We start from the raw sequence: 26,017 nt of genomic DNA on the forward strand, positions 1-26,017 counted from the left end.
GAAGAGTTGACTCATGGGAAAAGACTCTGATGCTGGGAGGGATTGGGGGCAGGAGGAGAAGGGGACAACAGAGGATGAGATGGCTGGATGGCATCACTGACTCAATGGATGCTGAGTCTGAGTGAACTCCGGGAGTTGGTGATGGACAGGGAGGCCTGGCGTGCTGCGATTCATGGGGTCGCAAAGAGTCAGACACGACTGAGTGACTGATCTGATCTGATAATATATATTATAAATACATATTTATATATACATATTATATATGTATATTATACACATTTATAATATATATTTATTATATTATATATATTTGTGTATATATTACATTATGTATTATATGTGTTATATATTATATTTATATTATATAATATATTTATAATATATAATATATTACATAAAATATTTATTATATATTATATTTATAATATATATTATTTATATATATAATATATATATATGAATAGGATGCAGGAGGGGGTGCTTTTTAAAGGCACAAATCATCTATCATTTCTATTCTTTCAGGACCTCAACCAGTACTATCCAATAAGGTCACCCATGTATATAAAAACATTTTCTAGTAGTTACATTTTTGGAAAACAAACAAAAAAAGGTTAAATTAATTCTATGTGGGCTTCTCAGGTGGGGAAGTTGGTAAATAATCTGCCTGTCAAATCAGAAGACACAAGAGATGTGAGTTTGATCCCTGGGTAGAGAAGATCCCCTGGAGGAGGAAATGGCACCTCACTCCAGGATTCTTGCCTGGAAAATCCCACAGACAGTGGAGCCTAGTGGGTTACAGTCCATGGTGTTATGAAGAGCCAGACTCGACTGAGCACAGACGCACACAGAAACACACACATACACACAACATATCTTAATAAATAGATCCATGATATTATCATTTCAACATAAAAACAATTAAAAGCCATTAATGTACTTTTTTTCATAGTAAATGTTTGGGATCTGATACACATTTTGCACTTGTGGTGTACCTGGACTCACAACATTTCAAGAGATCAGAACCATTGGGGATGCTGAAAATGGCCTTATTGGAAGCACAGATCTCAAGAATTTGAGTCAGGACTAGTAATAAACTTTCCCAGGCAGAGAAACTATAGGCCTTTTTTATTAAAGATATTAACATGCCCACTGTTATTTCTTTCATACAGGGGCCATATTCTCTGTGACTCAGGGCAGCAGGGGAATCAAAAAAATCTCATTTTTAGAGTGTGGATTCCATAAAACTCTACTTTGTCACTTATTAGTTATGAGTCCTTGAACAAGTTACTTAAAGTGTCTGAGCCTCTGTTTTTTCTTTACGAAACGGGAGGAATGAAGCCTAGCTCACAAGGTGGTGATAAGTTAGATATAAATCTCCTGGCACATGGCACTTGCTGCATAAGGAGATGTTCTTAAAATTAAATCTCGTTTTCCTGTGTGTGCACTTCCATAGAGGTTGAACGCACTGTTCTTGACACAGACATCCTATGTAGTTTTCTGTTTCATGTACCCTGCCCTCACCTCTGTGTTACACCAGTAATAGTGAATCTGAATTTGTCAATCACTCACCCTTTGTGGGTAAATAAAAATTGGTATGATCTCATACACGTTGATATATGTATTATTTTCTGATACACTGATGTTTCCTGTAGAAAGAGCTCTGTGGGTCAACTCAAATAGTTTATAACCTTCTAGATCTCCCATTAACACAAAGATGAATTTAGTAGTTGGTAGCATTGAGCTCTTAAAAAAAGAAAAGAAAGAAGACCCATGTACTATCAACTAGAACAAAAAGAAAATATAGATCTGCCACTGACTGTGTTCCTTTGCCTTTGATGAAAAGGATTTTTAGAAGTCCTCTCATGCTTTGTCTTGATTTCTCCTGGTCTTAGACTAATTGCATGATCATCTTACTCCAATTCCAGAAACTGCTGGAGGCTCACGGAAGCTTCTGGAGTCTCCTCTTGACATTGTATGTGATGCCTACCGAAGTGACTGCTCTGTTAAAAACTGAGGATAGTCTCATAATATCTCCCATGTGTAACTATCTGAGAATGACGAGTTCTCTCCCTAAAACTGTTATGTTAGAATCAAGTCTTTATCCCCAAATGACTTATTCCCACCTTAAAACCCAGTCAGAGATGAGGGGAAGAATTCAAAGTAGAATTATCTCAACAAAGTTCCTTTCTTAAAGAGGCATGCAAAAGAAATCAAAAAAGTATCCTCACTGGGTAGTTTGACAGATACAAAATTGCTACTCTGTTTCTTGTAGGTATGGATCCAAATCATAGTAGTATTTACATTCTGTCTTTAATTTCCTAAAGGGAAAACCAAATCAGAGTAATTTTCTCATACAATGCCTGAGTTTTCTCCTCTCAAATGTTACTTAACAACTAAAATTTATGAAATATTCACTAAAAGTTGTTAATTATAACATTAATTATGAATTTAATATCAAATTGGGAAAACATGGTATTTAATAAATTTTATAAACAGGAACACTAACAAGTGTGAGTGCATGTTTGTGTATGTATATGTATGTAATTTATGTGTTAATATACTATTTTAAAAAATTTGACAGAAAGCAAGAGAAACAGGAGTCTAAATAAGTCATTTGTATCAAACATTTTGCTATTATTTTAAATTCTTTCTTAATGTTATGCTGTGAACACAGATGCTTTATAGTTTCTAGTTTCCATCTTTATAGATAAGAAAGTTAAAGTTTTGAGTATTGAAGTACTTTACTTGGTGATAAGTTTCAGTTAAGCAAAGGATGTCATTTCAGCTATATGAACACATCTGCTGAAAAATGTATTGATGAATTAATCAACAGTTAACTTGGCCAGGCACCATTTTGTAGATATTCACAAGATTTGCTTTGCTGATCAGTCTGTTGTGTGAATACAAATGGATTTTCAAGAACATGAACATCAGTTTTATCTCTCAAAGAGGTATCATTTGTTGTGCTGAAAAGCATTTTTCTCTACTACTTATGGGCTGTGTGACATTGGAAGATCCCCTTAGTCTCTCTGATCCTTATTGCCCCTCTCTAAAATTTGAGATTCTTCATTCCCTAACCACTTCCTGACAGCGTTGTAAAGCACAAATAAACATGAAACATAACTGTTTGCTGCCAATATGTAGACAACATATAAGACAGAGGGCGTTCTTATCACTCCTTTGTTTCACCACGCTCAGTAACTCACTGTTCCCTAGTTAGGTGAATATAGGCTTTAGAAGTATATCATCCTGGGTTGGACGTTTTGTTTGATATTCACTAGGTCGGTGTCCTGGGGGAGGCATTGCATTTTCTGAGCCTCATTTACTTCATCTGTGAAATGACCACCTTACACTGACAGTCATTGTGGGAGTAATGCCTGATGAGAAATAGGCTCCGATCCCCTGCAGTTGATTAAGATGGTGACTGAAAGAAAATCTCTCCGTAAGTTACCCAAAGACAAACTACCGTCACTTCTTCTCTTTCATTCTGTTTTTTATTTTCCAAGCAGAAGCCAAGCAAATCCAGCTTTTGGTTTATAGCAATAACTGACCTCAAGGGATTTAAGCACATTTCTCACTTTTTAAGTTAGCTAAATTATCCTTTGAAAGCAAAGACCAGTTCACCACAGGTATTGGCTTCTCAGTTTTCATCAGGACCTTCTTCCTTTTCCCAACTATTGGTTATTAGCATTTAGTAATGATGTTTGAGAGAATAATCTTATCACCTGTCATTGTGGTGGAAAATATATAAAATTAAAAGGGATATAGTCAAGGATTCAAACTGTTGTCCTCTGTGAGCACCTCAGGTGACTGCAGTTAGCTACAGATGGACAAATAGATGACTAATTAGAATACCTGAAAATGAGCAAACAAACCATTACCACCACTACCAACAGCAAATAATTCCCATATCATCTGCCATAACAATATCATATCTCTTTACTGAATATTTGATTTAAACAGTTAGCTGAATTAATTTGCATTACTCAAAGGGGATCAAAGGGGCTGAGTTGCATTATTTACATATCAGCTGCCATCACTTGCTATTTAGAATTATAAATTACTTTTATTCTTAGAGGAACATAAATAAGACCTGCCTTAGAAAATTGTCACTACCACGTGCGTGTCTAACTCCGTCTTAAAGGTGAACATTTCCCTGAGCCCTTCTTGACACAAAAGATGAAACAGTTGTGCGAAAATACTTTAGCTAAGGTACAACATGAGAATCATCTCTCTGATGAGAAAAGAAAACATAATTTAGTATATCTCAAGGAGAGCGCTATCGACATTCTGGAGGTGAGACAATTCTTTGTTTGAAGGACATCCCGACACATTGAAAGATACTTAATATGCCTGCTTTTGATGCTTTGGGACAGTTATAAAATATCCCCCACATATCTAAATGCTGTCTAGAAGATGTTAGGGTCTTTGGTTGAGATCTACTGGGATAAAGCAAATGGGGGCTCATCTGGACTCTTAGAGCCAGTCTTTTGAATCTGAAGGATCTGGATTTGACCCTTGAGCACATGCAATAGTTAGCTCCGTTATCCTGATCATTTGATGTCTCTGAGCCTCAATTTTACCTACAAGAAGGGGTTAATAATATCTTCTTAAAGGATGAATAATTAAGGTTGGTAAATATTTTTATAATGCTTGGTAGGGAAGAAGTGCTCATTTAAAAGACAGGTAATTTGTACAGACTTGGACAAATGTGTATTTAGTAAAAATTTATATTGGTGCAAGGGAGAAAAAAGGTAACAAGTGCAGTCAGTAGTGATGGTGGTATTAGTCATGGAAAAAGCACTGCTGGTGATGGTTGTGGTACCCACAGGAGAAGCAGCAAGTTAGGTGTTTAAGATGCTACCTAGAGTGCCAGGTATACTAAACGAGTTGCAGGACACAGGCCACTGTGTCCTGCCTATGTTATTTGCGCCAATTCCTTATCCTCCCTATGCTTCAATTTCCTTACGTAAAAGGAAGATGATGTGCATACCTTAACAGTTTGTTGTTAAAAATAAATATAATGTTCAGAGTGAATTGGGCTTAGAGTGATCTGATAATTCAGTATAAATGGAAGGATAGGAAAAGATCACCTGACTCTTGCTTCTATAATGTTGAGTCTTTTTAGTTTGAATTGCTTTTGTCCTGCTGGCCTCCCAGAAAAGCAGTTGACCAGTCATTTTCTCACCAAAGGTATGTCAGGATGGCTCAGTTGAAGGTGAAGTTGTTCTCTGATAATTAGATCTGACTCAGTCTTCACTTGCAGGAGAGTTTAATATTTCAGATATATCTTAGGTTCCAGTCAATGTAATTAGGTCTCAATACACCAAAGAGCCATGATTATAATAAGACCTTCTCTAAAATGTAGTCCAGCAACATGAAGCCTATAGGGTCTGTGTGAATTTCTAAAGGAGAAAGAATAAAACTCTTAATAGTTGAGGTTCAGCACACTCAAAGATAACCCATGTCTCCATTAAGTAAATAGTCAGAGTGTTTATAATGTTAAGCACCTCAGGACTAATGAAGTGTGTAAATCACTTAGATGAAAGGTAGTTATTTGTTAATTTTGCCTCCTGAGGATAAGGTCTGTGTGCTTTGTTTTGATTTTCTATGTAATCCTCAAACTTTGTGTTCTGACATGAATTTCAAAAGACAAACTGGGAATTGATTTTTCAAATGAGAATTTAGGCTGTTATCTGGTTATTTTATACTAAATTTCCAAAACCTACTCACAAATGTGTTGTTGATTATCATCATATTATGATGCTATTCAGAAAATATCAGTGTTAACAGATAGAGATGTGATGCCTTAGAATGCACTGGATTTCTTCTAATATGAAGGGAGTTACCTGTATGGTATAATGACATGTATTTCAAAAGGAGAATTTCATTCCTATTCACATTCCATTCATTTACTTATTAACTGACTACATGACTCAAGCCAAGCCATGTTGAAGGTATGAACATAAATGAAACTGTTTATACCTACAGAGTAGTTTGGAAGAATCACTTATTTGGTAAATGTTCTAGCCTTGGGGAAAGAGCAATAGAGAAAGGAAATAGTGGGTGGTACAAAACGGAGACAGGTAGGACATGGGTGGTGACGACTTAACCTAAGTCTTGCAGCATTAATTACATAAATAACTCAGAAAATCAGACAATTTATAAACCAGGGTCTAATCTTTCTAGACTTATTTGCCCATGTACATCTAGTCTTATTAAACAACATACCATGAGCATTGTTTAGTAAGGACATGGAAAAATGTAGCCTTACCAATTACAGACAGTCCAGTTCACCCTCCCATGCTCTAGCTATGTGGCCATGGGCAGAGTTATTGTACTTTCCTTAGTTATAGTTTTTGTGTCTGTTCAGTGGAAGGGATGAAGCACTTACCCCTCTGAGTTGTTATGAAGAGTAAATGCTATAATCCTAATAAGAAGGAATGACAATAAAAAATACTAATTGTTAGCTATGATTTTCTTATGATCAACATTTTTTCTACTTCGTATTTTATCACAAAGACACTTTTTTTCCACTTTTAAATTATTGTTTATTATATTTTGCTTGTTTGAAATGCAGGTATTTCTTTAATTCTGTTAAAACCCAATTAAAATCCACAGTCTTAAAATGTTACCTCCTTTTCAACTCCTTCCAGATTTCTTTCAAATGTATATATGTAATATGATCACTTGGGACTGTGTTACTTTTTTCCTTCCCTAAAACAGTATCCACTGTGGACTACTGTGTATCTTATTACTCACTGTAGACCTTAATACAAAATGCTGGTTGGAAAATGAACCCTCGATATTAATTTGTTGAAATAAATTAAGCCATAGACAGATGGCTTTGTTCATTCAGATTTGTGCATTCTGCATTTTCATGGATTATACATCAAGAGCCTCTAAATCATTTTTCTGTACCACCTTCAAACTGCATCATTTTAGGAAGAACATTTCAATCCATCCCACAGTGGCTTTACCGACTAGCCAGCAGTTCAGTTTATATGCATCACCACTTCTGCTTGTATAGCAATATCCATTTGTGGAAATATTTTCATATTTTATTCACTTTGCCCTTATTACTTTACACAAATGGGTAGAACAGATAAAAATGAAATTTCTGAGGCTGGTGAGGAGAAGCATCCGTTTCATAAACTCAATACAATTAAGGCAAGATGGAGATAACTAGGCTTGCCTCAACATTAGTTTCTGTCAGGCGCTGTGTCCTTACACCTAATCAGCTGTATGTTCAATTACGAAGAAAGAGGATTAAACTAAAGTGCAAAATGCTAGAAATAAAACATTAAACAACGTGCCTAAAAGATAAGCCACCTTTGGGGATTTTTTAATTGCTTTTAGCAAATTGGGAATGGAATACCTGTTAGAATCTTTAAATCTTTTGTTTAGCTTTTGAACATTGTTCGTAATATGAAGGTTGAAGATTGCTTAATATTTTAATCCTTTTTATAAAACAACAAATTGAACTGATGAAAACTTTAAGTTGCCAAAATTTGAAGGTATAAAGAATACATTACATCCTCAAATTCTACTTCCCTTCATATTATTCTAAGTATCATCTTTAACAATTGTATACAGAAATTTTTAGTTAGTAAAATTGTTTTGTAAACCATTTACCTCTGTTCTAAGTGCATCTTAGTTATAGATAGAAACATAAATAAAACCCAGAAACTTTTAATTTAATACAGATTATAAACATTAACTCAAATGTCATTTGCATTTCAAGATATATGGTTATTATCAATGAATTCAGTATCTGTGTATTTCTGTAGCATCCTTTTTATTAATATGCACATCCTAATAAAGAATTCTGGACAGTCTTTGGAAGAGAAGTTGGATTTCATTCATAGATCTTGCTATTCAAAAGCATGTATTATCTAAATTTGTAAGATGCGAGGTAGTTGTTTTACAGTATAGCAGTGTTTCACATATTTTAATGTGGACGTGAATAACCTGGGAATCGTTTTTTGAGTGTAGATTCTGATTTTGTAGATCTGGAGTGAAGCCTGAGATTCGGCACTGCTAACAAGTTTTCAGGTGTTTTTGCTGTTGCTGGTAATGATATGGATCATACATTAATAGCTATTCAATAGAGTATCAAATATAGAGTCAGAAAATTGGCTTAAAACAATGGACCTATAATGTTCAAGTGTAGAAAGTAAGATGCACAACCACCCATTTTCCAACTCTATTGTCATTACTCTAGTTCAGTACATCACACATGCTGTGTAATCTCGTCATTGTTTTCTCGGCATCTGAACTTACCCTCTCCACTCCACTCAGCACATTACATTAAAACTAATTATTCTTATTTAAATCTCTTTCCTATTTAATTCTTACTGAAGTATGGTTGACATACAACATTGTGTTAGTTCCAGGTATACAGCATAGCTACCCAACAATATCTCTACTAGCATATAAATATATCTAATTTATATACTTTATGCACTGATGACCACAATAAGTCTAATAACATTTCTGTCACCATACAAATTAGGTACAGTATGTTTTAATATATACCTACGCTGTACTTTATATTTCCCTAATTTATGCATTTTGTAACTGGAAGTTTGTATGTCTTGATTCAGTTCATCTATTTCACCCAACCTCCTACCTCTTTTTCCTCTGCAGATCACCAGATTGTTCCTGTATCTAGGAATCTGTTATTGTTTTGTTTGTTCATTTATTCATTTGTCTAGTTTTTTAGATTTCACCTGTAAATGAAATCATATAGTATCTGTCTTTGTCTGATTTACTTCACTTTGTATACCATCCCTTAGGTCCATCCATATTATCACAGATGGCAAGATTCTATTCTTTTTTTATATCTATGTAATATCCCATTGTATATTTATAACACATCTTCCTTATCCATTCATCTATCAGTGAACACATAGATTGTTTCTATTATATCTTCACTTTTGTAAATATGCTTCAGTGAATGTAGGGGTGCTTGTATCTTTTTGAATTATTGTTTTTGTTTCTTTTAGATAATACTCAGGAGTGAAATTACTGGATGGATTATATGGTGGTTCTGTTTTTAATTTTTTGAAAAATCTCCACACTGTTTTCAATAATGGCTGCATCAATTTACATTTTCACCAACAGTTCATGAGGGTTCCCTTTTCTCCACATCTTTATCAGCTATATAATGTGAATGTTAGTCATCTTGAGGTTGTTCCAGAGGTTCCTTAAACTAGCCTCATTGTTTAAAATCCTTGTGTTTTTTCTTTTCTTTTTTACCTTTTCATTTGGGTGATTTCCACTATCCTGCCTTCCAGATTGTTAATCCATTCTCCTAGACCTGCTAATCCACTATCTGTTGTTGATTACCTCTAATGTATTCTTCATTTCAATTGGCATATTCTTCAGATCTGATTGGGTTTTATTTTATATTTTGTTTCTTTTTTTGTGGTTCTCACTTAGTTCTTTATTTCTTCTCCTGAGTTTGGTAAGCATCTGTATGTCTATCACTTTGAGCTCTTTACCTGGTAAATTATTTCCATTGTGTTTTGTCCTTTTTCTGAGTTTTTATTTTGTTCTTTTATTCAAGAAGATTTTACTCTGTCTTGTCACTTTGCGTAACAGTCTGTGTTTATTTCTATGCATTAGGTGTATCATCTATGCTTCTGGTCTTAAAAAAAAAAAAAAAAATGTCTTTATGTAGAGTCCCTATGAGTGCTGTGTTGCAATACTCCTAGTCCCCAGAGCCAGATGCTCCAGGCGTGTCTCCTGTGTGGGCCCTCTTTTGTGGCTGGTCCTTTATTGTTGAATGGGTGGGTGAAGTTTGCCCCCAGGCCAGCTGGCTGGTCATCACTGTATGTAGGTCCGAGTTATCCCTGCACGTAGGGTTCATTCCTCTGAAGGGGAGACTCTTTGTAGGGGTGCTGATGTTGGCCAGTGCCACCTGCTGTGAAGAGCAGAGTGGGAGCTGCTTTGTTGGGGCCAGCCAGTATGGGCAAGTTCAGCTGGGCAGGTTTGGCAGGTCAATTCTGGTTTGGAGCATGTGATTTTAGCTACTTTGATAGAGAATGACAAAAATGGCATCTTCAAGCACTGGGCCAGCTACATGGAAAAAGAAAGAATTGAAAAAAAAAAAAAAAAAAGTGTCCACCGGCACATCTGTTCTCAGAGAAAGTTCTACCAGATCCCTGCCCCTCTGGCACATATATTTCTTCAAGTTGGTCAGTGGATCTTCTTGTATAACTCAGGTACTTTTCAATCTGCTGCTTCTGTGCAGAGACCAAGAGCAAGTGAGTCTGTGGAGTAAGTCTGTGCGTAAGTCCTTCAAGAGCCACCTCAGTTTCCCACAGCCTTCCAGCTCTGCCAGACTTAAGACCCCTTGGTTTTCAAAGCCTAGCATTTTTAAGGGGATTTATCTGTCTGGTGTCATTTCCTTGGCTTGGAAGCCCAATGTGGGGTTTGACCTCCTTGTTCCTCAGCAGGGACCTCTGTGGTTGAGATATCCTCCTGCTGATGGATCATCACACTGAAGATTTGGGTTCTGACTCTTCTGTGTCTCTGCCCCTCCAACTGTCATAATGTGGCCCTTACTTTATATTTTTAGTTGTAGAAAATCTGTTCTGCTAGTCTTCAGATTATTCTCAGAGATGTTGTTCTGTGTATGTATGTAGAATGGCTGTCTCAGTGGGACAAAGTGAGCTCAGAATCTTTATACTCCACCATCTTGATTGGGATTCCAAAGTACTATTTTTTAAAACTCTAATCTGTTCTGCTATCACTCCTTACACTTCCCTTAAGAGTTTTGAATGGATGTCCTCAAAGATAAGCTTCTAAATTATTAATATAGCCCTTCAAACATACAAAGACCTCCTGCGTATATTTCTTACTCCATCTACTTTTCCATTCCCATTGTTTATTAGGCTTTGTTTATATGGGCATTCCCTTTGGATAAGTGTAATCCCCAGGCCAGCAGAAATATATAACCTGGACATTGTTTTTTTTTTTTTAATTTTATTTTTAAACTTTACATAATTGTATTAGTTTTGCCGAATATCAAATTTTTAGAAATGTAAATGCTCAGATTCCTGCACTGAAGCTCTCTCCTACAAGACAGAGACTCTCCTATAAAGGCAGGAATGATCAGTTTTGTTTCTTTGTGATTCTCCAACAGTCAGAATGCTATCTGGTACACTGTAGGTTCCCAAAGAAAAAGGTTTAAATGAACAAAAGAATAAATCACTGTAAATTCTGTATTATTCATTTCATTATTTGTTCAAGAGACAAAATATTTCCTCTTAGGTTTATTCACTGATATATATATATGTATATGTATATATATATATATATATATATAAAATAGAAATCAGAATGCCTGCTTTAAAGATATTCAAATTTTGAAAGAATTTTCTATCATTCTCTCAATTATGTCTAAGCTATGTGTTTTTACTAAAACAATTACTAATCACAACATTGTTCATTAATTCACTCACTCACATATAGAATATTGGATATTTGCTAACACCATTGCTTCTACTTGGAATATTTCCTCCTCAATCTGTAGAACTATCTTCTACATATATATTATAGCTTTTACTGATTGGATCTGAGAGTAATCTCATTCTAGTTTCTAGTTTACCTTAAACTTTCTTCTTTCAAAGCATTTATGACATTGAAAAATAAGTGCTTTTTTATTTCAAAAGTAATATGTTTTTTATAGTAAATTAAAAAAAATACTTTTAATCTTTTAATTGGAAAAAGAAACTAAGTCCCTACTGTAATAATTCACTTTCATGATTACATAAACTTTCAAACTCTTACATATCCTTTAAATTGCAAAAATTGCTGTAGTTTAGATAAATTTATCTGTCAGTTCCAAATTATTTAGGTAAGATTTTTATATTAGCCGGTTGATACTGTGTCCTATTAACATAAAATTTTCCTTATGTATTATAAAAGAGTATATTTAACTAAATGTATTGTGTATCATTTTTAAAAAGTAATGGCACAAATCATTTGGATGTAAAATTTTATTGAAATTAGGTAACGCAGTAAGTGCTGAGTTCCGTAAGAACATTTGATCTATAGTAGATTTCTTGTGTATTCTCTGAGTCACTTTCAGCTATGCTCTCAAGGGAACATCTAAATGTACACAGATACTTCCTCTTGCTATTGTAGAACCAATTAAATTAATTTGTTGGAAATAACATTGTCTACTGCTCACACTGCGGACTAGATTAGATCCTCTGAATCTTCTTTGGTTTCACTCTGTAATGTATAGCACTTTGAATTTTAGTGGTAAGAACTGAAGTTATTCTTTGCTTATGTAAAAATGGATAATGAGTATTTCCATTATAGAGCTTATTCAGAAACCTGAATTTACTTTGGGAGGCTCCTGACACTTTAGTATCATTTAGGATAGGAAGAAATTGAAAGAATATAGAGACTATTTTGCATTACGTGTATTGCTCTAACATAGAGAATTTTTCCAGGGTCCCATCAAGGGGAAGAAATTTCTATGTGGAGACAAGATGGTACATAATAGGAAAAGGAATTATACTGTGATGAAAGAACTTAACTGGGTTTTGTGTACTATGTGTCATAATGCCAACTTTATCATTTCACAGGGTGAGCATTTATCAGGATTACTCTAAAACCCACACAATACAGGTCTAGCACTGACATTTATACAGTACCATGTATGAAATAGATAGCTCGTGGTAAGCTGCAGTATATACCACAGGGAGCTCAGCACAGTGATCTGTGATTACCTAGAGGGGTGGAATGGGGAGTGTGGAATAGGGGGATTGGGAGGGGGGCTCAAGAAGGAGATTAGTATATGTATACATATGATTGATTCACGATGTTGTACAGCAGAAAGCAACACAACATTGTAAAACAGGTCTATTCTAACAAAAAATAAAACAGGTCTTAGGTTTCTTAGAATATATGCATATATTTTTAAAGAGATATTTATGTATCAGAATATAAGTATACACCTATATATTAGTTAATTAAAATAAATAATATATCTACATTCTAAAATGCATATATGTTTAAATAATATTTGTGAGGTTTCAATATTTCACTATAGGCAAGAGCGAAGTGTTGTAAAATTTGTCACCCAGGATGCTGGATGTAGTGTGGCTATACCAAAGTAGCGCTTTGAAGATAAAAACAGATCTCTTTCAGCTTCATAGATTTAATATGCATGTGTCTCTGTTTTTTTTTTTTTTTTTTTTTTACTGTTCTCTATAGTTGACAAAGGAGATCTTATCTGGCATTATTGTGCAAAGAATATGGGAATGGGAATTAAAAGGACTGAGTTTGAGTATTGACTTTGCCATTAACCATCTACAGAGCTTAAACCATATCAGGTCTGGCCTCAGGTTTCAGCTTCCCTATCTGCAAAGCAGGAGGGAGAACACCACTGGAATAAGTAACATTAAAGCTTCTTATAGTGTTCCCTTTCTATGATTCCTTGTAATGAGCGCTGACAGCTCTTGCCTGTTGTCTCTTAGAAAATAATCCAACCTAACACTAATCCCAAGTAATATAAAACCTAAACTATATTTAAATAATATTTGAAATATGTTTTCACTTGGAAACAGTTCAAGAAAAAAAAAGTTATATGTTGCTACTGCAAGTTAAAACAGAACTTTTTTAAGATCACCACTATAATTGGCATTGTTTATAAAGCTTTTTGTTTTTCAGTTGCTCAGTCGTGTCTGACTCTTTGCAACCCCATGGACTACAGCACACCAGGCTTCTCTGTCCTTCAGCATCTCTCAGAGCTTGCTCAAACTCATGTCCATTGAGTTGGCGATGCCATCCACCCATCTTGTCCTCAGTCATCCCCTTCACCTCTTGCTTTCAATCTTTCCCAGCATTGGGGTTTTTTCCAATGATTCAGCTCTTCGCATCACATGGCCAGACTATTGGAGCTTCAGCTTCAGCATCAGTCCTTCCAATGAATATTCAGGACTGATTTCCTTTAGGATTGATTGGTTATACCTCCTTGGAGATCAGGGGACTCTCAAGAGTCTTCTCCAAGACCACAGTACAAAAGCATCAATCCTTCAGCACTCAGCCTTCTATATGGTCCAACTCTCACAGCCAAACATGACTACTGGAAAAAAACATAGCTTTGACTAGATGGACCTTTTTCAGCAAAGTAATATCTCTGCTTTTTAATATGCTGTCTAGGTTGGTCATAGCTTTTCTTCCAAGGAGCAAATTTCTTTTAATCTCATGGCTGCAGTCACTTTCTATAGTGATTTTGGAGTCCAAGAAAATAAAGTCTGTTACTGTTTCCATTATTTCCTCATCTGTGTGCCATGAAGTGATGGGTCTGGATGCCATGATCTTAGTTTTCTGAATGTTGAGTTTTAAGCCAGCTTTTTCACACTCGTCTTTCACTTTCATCAAGAGGCTCTTTAGTTCTTCAATTTCTGCCATAAAGGTGGTGTCTTCTGCCTGTCTGAGGTTATTGATATTTCTCCTGGAAATCTCGATTCCAGCTTGTGCTTCTTCCAGCCCAGCATTTTGCATGATGTACTCTGCATATAAGTTAAATAAACAATATAGAGCCTTCATGTACTCATTTTGAAATTTGGAACCAGTCTGTTGTTCCATGTCTGGTTCTACTGTTGCTTCTTGACCTGCATACAGATTTCTCAGGAAGCAAGTAAGGTGTTCTGATATTCCCATTTCTTTAACAATTTTCCATTTTGTTGTAATTCACACAGTCAAAGGCTTTGGTATAGTCAATAAAGCTGTAGATGTGTTTCTAGAGCTCTCTTGCTTTTTTGATGATTCAACAGATGTTGGAAATTTGGTCTCTGGTTCCTCTGCCTTTTCTAAAACCAGCTTGAACATCTGAAAGCTCTCAGTTCACATACTGTTGAAGCCTGGCTTGGAGAATTTTGAGCATTACTTTGGTAGTGTGTGAGATGAGTGCAATTGTGCGGTAGTTTGAACATTCTTTGGCATTGCATTTCTTTGGGATTGGAATGAAAAATGACCCCTTCCAAGACTGTGACCACTGCTGAGTTTTCCAAATTTGCTGGCATGTTGAGTGCAGCACTTTAACAGCATTGTTTCAGGATTTGAAATAGCTCAGCTGGAATTCCATCACCTCCCCTATCTTTGTTCATACTAATGTTCCCTAAGGCCCACTGGACTTTGCACTTCAAGATGTCTGGCTCTTGATGAGTGATCACACCATCATGGTTAAGATGTTTTTGTATAGTTCTTCAGTGTATTCTCACCATCTCTTAATATTGTCAGCTTCTGCTAGGTCCATACTGTTTATGTCCTTTATTATGCCCATCTTTCATGAAATGTTCCCTTGGTATCTGTTTCTCTTGAAGAGATCTCTAGTCTATTGTTTTCCTCTATTTCTTGCACTGATGACAGAGGAAGGCTTTCTTATGTCTCCTTGCTATTCTTTGGGAGTCTGCATTCAGATGGGTATATCGTTCCTTTTCACCTTTGCCTCTTATTTCTCTTCTTTTCTCAGTTCTTTGTAAGGCCTCTCCAGACAACCATTTTGCCTTTTTGGATTTCTTTTTCTTGGGGATGGTCTTGATCATCACCTGCTGTACAATGTTTGAACCTCCATCCATGGTTCTTCAGGCACTCTATCTATCAGATCTATTCACTTGAATCTATTTGTCACTTCTACTGTATAATTGTAAGGGATTTGATTTTAGTACTGTAAAATTAAATATGATGCTAAAGCTGAAACTCTAGTACTTTGGCCACCTCATGCGAAGAGTTGACTCATTGGAAAAGACTCTGATGCTGTGAGGGATTGGGGGCAGGAGGAGAAGGGGATGACAGAGGATGAGATGGCTGGATGGCATCACTGACTCGATGGACGTAAGTCTGGGTGAACTCCAGGAATTGGTGATGGACAGGGAGGCCTGGCGTGCTGTGATTCATGGGGTCGCAAAGAGTCAGACACGACTGAGCAACTGAACTGAACTGAAAATTAAATAAGTCAGTGCCTGTTTAGCATTGTAGCAGTTCTGGTAAGTTGTTGCTGTTGTTGTTTCAGTCTTGTCTGACTAAAGTTGAGTCCGACTCTTTGTGACCCCATGGACAGTCGCTCACCAGGCTCTTCTCTCCATGGGATTCCCCAGGCAAGAATACTGGAGTGGGTTCCTATTTCCTTCTCCAGGGGATCTTCCCATCCAGGAGTCGAACCCAGGCTTCCTATTTTATTAGATATATTCTTTATCACTGTGTCATCTGGGAAGCCCTCTTGGCACATATTATCATCCTAATAAAGTTATATTCCTGATAGGTTGTGAATGATATGAATAAGCTAAATTTAGTATATAAACTACATAATACTGCAAGTCCTCAAAAATGCAAGTTTTTCTTTTTTTTTTTTTTCACCTATAGGGTCCTGAAGGACTTCCCAGGTGGCACTAGTGGTAAAGAACTCTCCTGCCAACGCAGGAGACATAAGATATGTGAGTTTGATCCCTGGTTCAGAAAGATCCCCTGGAGGAGGTCATGGCCACACACTATAGTATTCTCGCCTAGAGAATCCCATGAACAGAGAAGCCTGGCTGGCTACAGTCCAAGGGGTAACTTCAGTCATGCCTGACTCTTTGTGAAGCAATGGACTGTAGTGTCTAAATATTTGTTGTTGTTCAGTCATGCATAGGGTCCTCATCAACCTCCAGGGATCCATGTCACTTTTTGGCTATGCTTTGTTTCTTCTACAACCAATAAATCTTACTTTACAAGTGGCTGAGCTTCAGTAATGGACAGATGAATCAGTCTGAAGATTAAACATTATGTTAAACATGGTGGATCGGGGGGAGCCCAACAGATGAAGATAAAATAGTAAACCGTATTTAATAGCCTATGCGTGCGTGTATGGGTGCACAGTTGCTCAGTTGTGTCTGACTCTTTGCAACCTCATGGACTGCAGATTCTCTATCTCTGGGATAATTCCAGTAAGAATGCTGGTGTAGGTCACCATTTCCTTCCCCAGGGGCTGTTCAAAACCCAGGGATCAAACCACGTCTCCTGCATTATCAGGCTTATTCGTATATCGTTGAGCCATCTGGGAAGCCCCTGGATAGTGAATATGTATGTGTGTGTGTATATATATATATACATATATGTATACACACTATATATAGTAGATAGTATATTATATACTATAAATATATAAAGAACTTTGTTCTTTAAGGAGCCTCCATAATGCTTTCCAGAGAGGCTGCACCAGTTTACATTCCTACCTACAGTATAGGAGATTTCCCTTTTCTCCACACCCTCTTCAGCATTTATTATTTATAGACATTTTAATGATGACCATTCTGAATGGTGTGAGATGATACCTCACTGTGGTTTTGATGTTCATTTCTCTATTAATTAACAATGATAAACATCTTTTCATGGGCCTATTGGCCATCTATATGTCTCCTTTGGAGAAATCTCTATTTAGGTCTTCTGCCCATTTTTATCAGCTTTTTTTTTGGCTTTATTGGCTTGTACTGGTTTTTCTTTTGTTGTTTACTGAGTTGTATGTTTGTATATTTTGGAAATATAACCCTTGTGGGTTGCATTTTGCGAATATTTTCTCTTCGTCTATAGGTTGTCTTTTCATTTTGTTTATGATTTGCTTTGCTGTGCAAAAACATAAGTTTTACTAGTTCCCATTTATTTTTGCTTTTATTTATCTTGCCTATGGAGACTGACATAAAAAAATCGCTATGATTTATGTCAGAGAATGTTTTGCCTATGTTCTCTTCTAAGAGCTTTATGGTGTCATGTCTCATAGTTAAGTGTTTAAGCCATCTTGAGTGTATTTTTGTCTGTGGTGTGAAGGAGTGTTCTAACTCCATTCATTTCCACGCTGTTGTCCAGCTTTCCCAACAGCAATTGCTAAAGAGACTGTCTTTTTTTTCATTATATATACTTGCCTTCTTTGTCAAAAATTGACTATCTGTGGGTTTATTTTGGGCCTCTCTATTCTGTCTATGTGTGTTTTGTGCTAGTACCATGATGATTTGATTACTGGAGCTTAGCAGTATTGTCTGGTCTGCAAAGCTTATGCCTGCATTTTTGTTCTTTTACCTCATGGCAATTTTGGACCTTTTATGTTTCTATAAAAAATTTAGGATTATTTGTTTTAGTTCTGTGAAAAATGGCATTGATATTTTGATAGAGATCACACTAAACCTGTGGCATCACCGACTCGATGGACATGAGTTGGAGTAAGCTCCTGGAGTTGGTGATGGACAGGGAAGCTTGGCGTGCTGCAGTCTGTGGGGTTGCAAAGAGTCGGACATGACTGAATGACTGAACTGAACGTTAAACCTGTAGATTGCTCTTAGTAAAACAGCCATTTTAACAGTATCAGTTCTTACTTCCCAAGAGCATAGGATATCTTTCTATTTGAATCATCTGCACTTATCTTTATTAATGCTTTATAGTTCCCAGCATGTAAGTATTTTACCACCTTGATCAAGTTTATTCCTAAATATTTCATTTTTGACGTACTTTTAAAAGGGATTTTTTTACTTCCCCCTTCTGATATTTAATTGTTACTGTAAAAAAAAAAATGTAACAGATTTCTGTATGTCAATCTTGTGTCCAGCTACCTTGATAAATTCATTCATCAGTTCTAGTGGTTTTTGTGCAGAGTTTTCAGAATTTTCCATATATAATATTATGTCATCTGCATAGGATGACCTTTTACCTCTTTCTTTCCAAATTGGGTGTGATTTGTTTCTTTTTCATGTCTGATTGTTGTCACTGGAACTTCCAACAATGTATTGAATAGAAACAATGGGAGTGGGCATCCTTGTCTTGTTCTAGATTTTAGTGGGAAGTCTTTCAGGTTTTCACCTTTGAGTATTATTCTGACTGTGTGTGTGTGTCATAAATAGCTTTTACTATATTGAGATATGCTCCCCCATACTATTTTGGTAAGAATTTTCATCATGAATGGATGCTGAATTTTAACAAATTCTTTTTCTGCATCTACTGAGATCATCATGTGTTTTTTTTTGTTTTTGTTTTTTTTGATGAGGTATATCACATTGGTTGATTTGGATATATTGAACCATCCTTTTGACCTGGAGATAGATCCAACTTGATACTGGTATATGATCTTTTTTTGTGTGTGTTGTTGGATTCAGTTTGCTATTATTGTTGATAATTTGCATCTATATTCATTAAAGATATTGGCCTGTAATTTTCTCTTTTCATATTGTCAGTGGTTTTGGTATTAGGGTAATAAGGATGGCTTCCTGGAATAACTTTGGGAATGCCTCTTCCTCTTCAGTCTCTTGGAAGAGTTTGAGAAGGATCAGTATAAGTTCTTTGTATGTTTGGTAGAATTCCCCAGTAAAGCCATCTGGTCCTTAACTTCTGTTTGCAGAAAGTTTTTGTCTGTTTGTTTGTTACAGGTTACATTTTGCTTCTGTAAAATAGTGACTGTTCTGTTCAAATTAACCATGTCTTCTTGATTCAGTTTTGGTGAGCTGTGTGTTTCTAGAAACTTGTCCATTTCTTCTAAGTTGTCCAGTTTGTTGGCATATACTTGTTCATAGTATTTTCTTATGACTTTTTTGTTTTTCTTCAGTATCATTTGGTATTTCTCCTCTTTCATTTCTCATTTTGTTTATTTGGGTTATCTCTCTTCTTGGTGAGTCTGGACAGAGGTCTGTTGATTTTGTTTACCCTTACAAAGACCCATCTGTTGGTTTTGTTGGTTTTTTTTTTTTTTTTCTATTTTTTTTAATCTCTGTTTTATTTATTTCCTCTCTGATCTTTATTATATCCTTACTTCTACTGACTTTAGCTTTTTTGTTTTTGCTTTTTGTTGTCATTGTTCTTCTTTTTCTGATTGTTTTAGGTAGTAGGTTAGGTTGTTAGTTGAGATTTTTCTTATTTTTGAGAAAGGCCTATATCTCTATGATCTTGCCTCTGAGGACTGCTTTTGATGTAGCCCGTAGATATTTTTATGGTTGTGTTTTCTTTGTGATTTGTTTCAAGATCTTTTTTTAATTTCCCTTAATTTCATTATTGACCCATTGGATTTTTAGCAGCATGCTATTTAGTCTCCATATAATATTTTTTTTTCTCATTTATATTTCTGTGGTTGATTTCTACTTTCATGCTATTGTGGTCAGAAAAGATGCTGGAAATAATTTCTATCTTCATTAATTTGATAGCATCAGTATTTTTAACAGACTTCTCTCAGGTCAATAAATAAGGAAGGCAGAAAGATGGATGCTAGACACCTGAATTGGAGATACTTCTTTTATTGCTTTTCTATTCACTGTGCAACATTGTGAGCCAGTATATTAGTAGATTTTATTCCAATAGCCAGAGTGCTTGCTACATGTAGATGAAACCTCAACACAAAAGAAGAATGTACACCTTCTTGGAAGAGAAAAAAAAATATCTTAGATATAAGAAAAATACATTTCAAAATTGAATGAAAAAATATTGCTCATATTTAATATCATGGCCATTTAAGAGTTTTGGAAAGGACATGACCTAAATTCTGCTCATTGACAGCTCTGCAAACCCTTGTTAATTTGATCAATACTATTGACTCTGTTTTCACCTAGGTGAAAGTATGAATCCAAGATGTCCTGTCACTCACTACAATTAAAAAATAAATAAAAACTAATTGATACCATTGACACTTTTAGGTGAAGATACAAAATCCCACTTTTGGAGTCATGCTGAAGATTAAATGAAATAACACCTATGACCTTGCCTAACATAGTACCTCTTGCTTAGTTGGAAATATATCAAATTTAATTACATTTAATATTAGAACATCTATTTCCTGGACAATTCCATTTCGCTCTTCAGTTCTTAGTTTTTCCATGTCTAAAATTAACTTTGGGGTGAGATTATTTTTTAAATTTATCACAGTTCTTGGATTCTACTCTTTTATGCCTTCTTGTGATGTTATTTCCTATAAATATTTGCATGCTAAGAGGAACTACCACTGTTCTTACTTTTAAGAAATGTAGAATTGTAGAAATTCCAGATAACCTACCAGTGAATGGCAAGAGACCTGAAGGCCATTACGGTATTGGCAAGCAACTTTTAACATAACAATTTTTCTTACCAATCATTTTCATTGTCTTTGTGTCTATAAGCAAGTTGGAAATGTAGGCAAGGGCCAGATCACAAAGACTCTTGTATGCCATATGTAAACACTGAGAAATGATGTTTACTTCAGCCTACTGCTTTTATTACTGATTCTTTATCCTGCTTAAATTTGTTATGAGGCATTCAAACTATGCTCAGCTCCTGCTAAAGATATTCAGATTAAAGAACAAATAATGGAGTTGAAGAGTCCCTGCTATAAGTATATGGTCTCTAGAGAAGATAATTTTCATTAGAATTTCAGAGAAACAATGCCAGTGTGACATCAGCTCAGTTCAGTTCAGTCACTCAGTTGTGTCCGACTCTTTGCGACCCCATGAATCGCAGCACACCAGGCCTCCCTGTCCATCACCAACCCCTGGAGTTCCCTCAGACTTAGTCCATTGAGTCGGTGATGCATCCAGCCATCTCATCCTCTGTCATCCCCTTCTCCTCCTGCCCCCAATCCCTCCCAGCATCAGAGTCTTTTCCAATGAGTCAACTCTTCACATGAGGTGGCCAAAGTACTGGAGTTTCACCTTCAGCATCATTCCTTCCAAAGAACATCCAGGAATGATATCCTTTAGAATGGACTGATTGGATCTCCTTGCAGTCCAAGGGACTCTCAAGAGTCTTCTCCAACACCACAGTTCAAAAGCATCAATACTTCGGTGACAAGCTTTCTTCACAGTCCAACTCTCACATCCATACATGACCACAGGAAAAACCATAGCCTTGACTAGATGGACCTTTGTTGGCAAAGTCTTGGCTTTTGAATATGCAATCTAGGTTGGTCATAACTTTCCTTTCAAGCAGTAAGGGTCTTTTAATTTCATGGCTGCAATCACCATCTGCAGTGATTTTGGAGCTAAAAAAAAAAAAAAAAATCTGACACTGTTTCCACTGTTTCTCCATCTATTTCCCAGATGCCATGATATTCGTTTTCTGAATGTTGAGTTTAAGCCAACTTTTTCACTCTCCTCTTTCACTTGCATCAAGAGGCTTTTTAGTTCCTCTTCGCTTTCTGCCATAAGGGTGGTGTCATCTGCATATCTGAGGTTATTGATATTTCTCCCGGCAATCTTGATTCCAGCTTGTGCTTCTTCCAGCCCAGCATTTCTGATGATGTACTCTGCATATAAGTTAAATAAGCAGGGTGACAATATACAGCCTTAACATACTCCTTTTCCTATTTGGAACCAGTCTGTTGTTTCATGTCCAATTCTAACTGTTGCTTCTTGACCTGCATATAGGTTTCTCAAGAAGCAGGTCAGGTGGCCTGGTATTCCCATCTCTTTCAGAATGTTCTACAGTTTATTGTGATCATGGCGCCCTAAAAGGGACCTGTCTCCCTGTTGCCCCCTGAGAATTATATACCAAAAACATATAGGTACCTTTTTTACAGTTGAGTAAAATGTCATAGATGACCATTATTTAAAATAAAAATCTGGAGACAGAATTGTACCAGTCACTAATTCATATCTTGATGTAGATCATCTAGGCATAATTTGTAGGAAATTTAACCAAATCTGTTGAAGTAATACTGATATAAAAGGATATTGGGTCAAAACTGGCATGATATCTAAAATAAAAATTCAAACTATGAATGTTTGCAATCTAAAACAGAAAAAAAAATCATTTACTTTTAGTTCATATTTTGGGTAAATAATTGATCTCTGCAAGTTAGTATGTGACCCTGGTCAAGTCATATAATTTAACCCAGCCATAATATGTGGACTTACTGCCATTTGGTTTATCTCCTTCACAGTTTGTTTATTTATTTTTTAATGAGAATCCAATGACATATATTAAAAACTATCGTAAACACTAAAATGTGATTTATATGCATTCTTTAATTTTTGGCTGTGTTTTCTACAACACCAAAAATATTATTCAGTTCAAATAACTTTATTTATTATAGAAACCACTTCTTCAGAGCACCTTTGTTGTGGGAAGTAAGGGACTAGAATATTGAGCTAGTATCATTGTTATGCACAGCTATGAGTTCTTTGAATTACGTATGATTTTTACCTGCTGTGAGTCTATAGTTCACTAGCATTTTCAACTATGACCCTTTTGTTTACATTTCATAAGCAATATACATTCTGTCTTGTCATTGATGAATTGCCATGACTGTAATAGTTCTGATTAAGTGTCCTTTCCAAATCATCTACAAAAGAGCCCCAAAACTTATTTCCCATTTGCTCCTCAAGCACAAGGGGAAAAAATTGACTCATTTAAGGCCAGAATAATACTGTATTTGCCCCAACTCACAGATGAATAGATCTGTAATAAAGTGCAATTTTCCTCAGAAAATAAAGTCCAATGAAAGGAGATCTGGGGTTACAGTGCATGCATTGCAAAGTAATAGTCACTTAAGTATTGAATGCAGCCAGAGGACAATTTGAAGACATGAAGGACATTCAAACAAGAAACGAGAAATCTGGCAAAGGTGAAAGGGGGTCCACTGGAAGCTTTATTGAACAGTGATTGCAAGTGTAACATTGAAATAATGATTTGCTTCTGCAAGATGGAAGGGGTTGAAATGACAATGTGCATCTTAGTTCATGTCTAGACAACAGTTATGTATAGATCATGGTCCCATGGGTGACCTCACAGGAGCTAAGAAAAAAAAGAATTGATGAAAATAGAGAAGTTTTAAAATTAACAGCCTAGCACATAAACCTAAAGATCAAAACAATTCAGTTTCCAGGTGTTATACATACTTAGGGTGTTCCAATGCTCTGAAAATACTTTATTTTCAGATCACTTATTCACATAGCCTATGTTTATTAAATGCTTATCATGCAACAGGCATAGGAACTTTTTAGGGATAGCAGGAAGGAAAATGAATGAGGATCATCTTTGCTCATGGAACTTCAAATTAATGATTAACCTGAGTGCAATGAAGTACATCATACATTGTTACTGAAATTACCAGTAGATTGACTCATAATAAACTAACATTTTTGTAGGTCAAAATATTTAAGTATTGGCAATTTTAAAAGTCTCAGTCTATTTTTATCATATAACCTTTGTTTGAATGGTGGAAGACTTTTATTTTTTTTTTCATACTAAAACTTTTACTTTATTTTTTATTTTTTTATTTTTTAAATATAAATTTATTTATTTTAATTGGAGGTTAATTACTTTACAATATTGTATTGGTTTTGCCATACATCAACATGAATCCACCACAGGTAATAAATGTTCTTTGCTCTAAAATATTTTTTGTAACTCACATAACCCGCATTTCCTTCCCCTTTGATTTAAAAGTAAATCCATCTCCTTTGAAATTCCCCTAAAGCGCACTTAAAATCTCCAAATTAGCTTTGTGTTACATGGTATGCAGCCATATACTAAAGGATAAATATGGTGCAGCGTGCATGCTTGTGCTCAGTCATGTCTGACTCTTTGCGACACTGTGGGCTGCAGCCCACCAGGCTCCTCTGTCCATCGGATTTTCCAGGAAGAATACTGGAGTGGGTTGCCATTTCCTTTCCCATAAGGTGCAGCGTAGACTTCCAGTTAATTACTCTTATCAATATTCCTCATCAAGCACTTTTGATAGAGTCTGGGGATACCATAAATTCAGAGTAGCACCCTCATTTTTATACAGTTTTAGTCTGAGGGAAATCTGCCATGCTGTAAGTTATAGTATATTCTGAAGTCATTCCACCCTTCCTTTGTCTTAGACTAAGACCTTCACTTTCCAACTCTGGCTATATCTCTTAGGCATTCCACCGCCTATGGCTGGGTTGCCCCTAATCACTGAGCTATTTCTCTAATATAGTGGTATGTTACAGACCAGTAGCATCAGCACCACATATGTATTCTTAAAAAATGCAAATAGTAAGCCCCACCCCCAAACCTACGAATAATAAATTCTGGGGTTGGGTCCCCATCATCCTCTCTAGTGCATCCTCCAGGTAATTCTCATGTAGCACTTGCTTGAGAACCACTGGTCTACAGCATGGTTCTCATTCTTGACTACATTTTGGAATCAGTTGAAGAATATCAACAAGTACTGATGCCTGGATCCTGGTCCTAGTTGTCTGAATTGTATTGGTGGAGGTGCAGGAGGTTTTTGTTTTGTTTTTCTATTAACATCTCCTGTTGTGCACACCTAAGGTTGAAAAGCACTGCTCTACAAACTTAATTGTTTTTTTTCCAGTATGGCTCCCTGTGAAGCCAAGTACTGGGCTTCTTATCTTGGGAGGTGCAGTTAGGAGATATAGAAATGGGTCAGGGATTTTAGATAAACTGATTAACTGATCAGTTTATCTTCATTGTCACTGATGTTGAGTGGATATTGGATGCCGGCTGATGACCATGAAATCTGGTATGGTCATCACTAGCAAATATAAGCCTGGAAACTCCCAAAGATGCAAACTAGCTAATTAGGTAGCCAGTTATCCTCTATTTAGCTAGGGAGCTATCTTAGATTTACAGAGATAGCATCTAAATTACTGAAATTTCCAGTTTATTGTGATCCACACAGTCAAAGGCTTTGGCATAGTCAATAAAGCAGAAATAGATGTTTTTCTGGAACTCTCTTGCTTTTTCCATGATCCAGTGGATGTTGGCAATTTGATCTCTGGTTCCTCTGCCTTTTTAAAATCCAGCTTGAACATCAGGAATTTCACAGTTCACGTATTGCTGAAGCCTGGCTTGGAGAATTTTGAGCATTACTTTAAGAGCATGTGAGATGAGTACAATTGTGCGGTAGTTTGAGCATTCTTTGGCATTCCCTTTCTTTGGGATTGGAATGAAAACTGACCTTTTCCAGTTCTGTGGCCACTGCTGAGTTTTCCAAATGTGCTGGCATATTGATGCAGCACTTTCACAGCATCATCTTTCAGGATTTGAAATAGCTCAACTGGAATTCCATCACCTCCAC

This window comes from Bison bison, unplaced genomic scaffold, assembly GCF_000754665.1.
Source record: "Bison bison bison isolate TAMUID 2011002044 unplaced genomic scaffold, Bison_UMD1.0 scf7180017864324, whole genome shotgun sequence".
Taxonomy (NCBI): domain Eukaryota; kingdom Metazoa; phylum Chordata; class Mammalia; order Artiodactyla; family Bovidae; genus Bison; species Bison bison.